Genomic DNA, 1,216 nt, shown 5'->3' on the forward strand with positions numbered 1-1,216 from the left:
GAGTGTAAAAGTATCAGTATACGCCTCTCACATGTAAAACACCCATATCCTCTTAACACTCCTTCCCACACACACACACACACTCATACACACACATATACAACACAGCACCTGCAACGGCTGCCGCAGTTCAGCTTCTTCCGGTCGCCCATGTGTAAGGTGGCTGGTCTTAAGACATGTTTGGCATTGCCCGTGAGCCCAGATGAGAGTCTGGGTGAGATGTTGGGGGCAGTCATCCTGTTTGGTTGCGAGGATAGGGAACCGAACGAAGGTATGGGTGTAGGTATAAATGTATCTATAGGTGTGTGAAGGTATAAATGTATCCATACGTGTGTGTAGGTATAAATGTATCCATACGTGTGTGTAGGTATAAATGTATCCATACGAGTGTGTAGGTATAAATGTATCCATACGTGTGTGTAGGTATAAATGTATCCATACGTGTGTGTAGGTATAAATACATCCATACGTGTGTGTAGGTATAAATGTATCCATACGTGTGTGTAGGTATAAATGTATCCATACGTGTGTGTATATTAGTACATATGGATGGTGTAGTCATAGGAGTGTGCAGAGTCACAAATGGGTGTGTTAGGGATGAACGATATATACACGCACTGCCACAGTTATATTCCTTTTATTGATACCGTTACACTTATACCTATGGCTGTTCTATAGCTTAGACACACGTATATCCCTGAGTGTGGCTGTTGCGATATTTTATTTATTATTTTCAATATATCGTAAACGAAAGGTATGCTGAAAAGGTTAATCGGTATGGTACGGAGCAAGCACTGACTGCGGCTGATGAATGCGAGCCCATTTGCACATCCACAAATACAACCAGTACCACATTAAGAGCCGATTTGTTTCCCACTCATGTCGCACTAATTCATCCATTAACACCACACAGAGCAAGTACTGCGGCTGATGAATACGAGCACATTGGTACATCCACAAATACAACTAGTACCACATTAATAGCCGATTAGTTTCCCACTTATGTCGCACTAAGTCATCCATTGACATCACACAGAGCAAGTACTGCCGCTGATGGATGCGATCACATCTGTGGCTCGCATTGTGACTGGCAAAGCACGTTTGCCAAAGGAGTTAATCTCCAAATGGGAGTATGCGGGTATTGTCTGCGATTCGCTAGAGGCCCAGGTAGGTAGAGGGTTCTATGCCTCTATTATCTATCATGTACATGTATGTT

General features: G+C 43.0%; 1 pseudogene across 1 annotated transcript in view; it reads left to right on the forward strand.

The window, feature by feature from the left end:
* SARC_13091 (hypothetical protein) overlaps positions 1-1,171 on the forward strand; it is a pseudogene marked incomplete at its 3' end in the record, with an annotated part of 4,348 nt that extends 3,177 nt beyond the window's left edge. Inside the window, exons 4-5 of the mRNA in view lie at positions 109-271; positions 1,037-1,171. The remainder of the gene's footprint in view (positions 1-108; positions 272-1,036) is intronic.
* Between the last annotated feature and the right edge of the window lie 45 nt (positions 1,172-1,216).

This window comes from Sphaeroforma arctica (assembly GCF_001186125.1).
Source record: "Sphaeroforma arctica JP610 unplaced genomic scaffold supercont1.2890, whole genome shotgun sequence".
Lineage (NCBI taxonomy): Eukaryota > Ichthyosporea > Ichthyophonida > Sphaeroforma > Sphaeroforma arctica.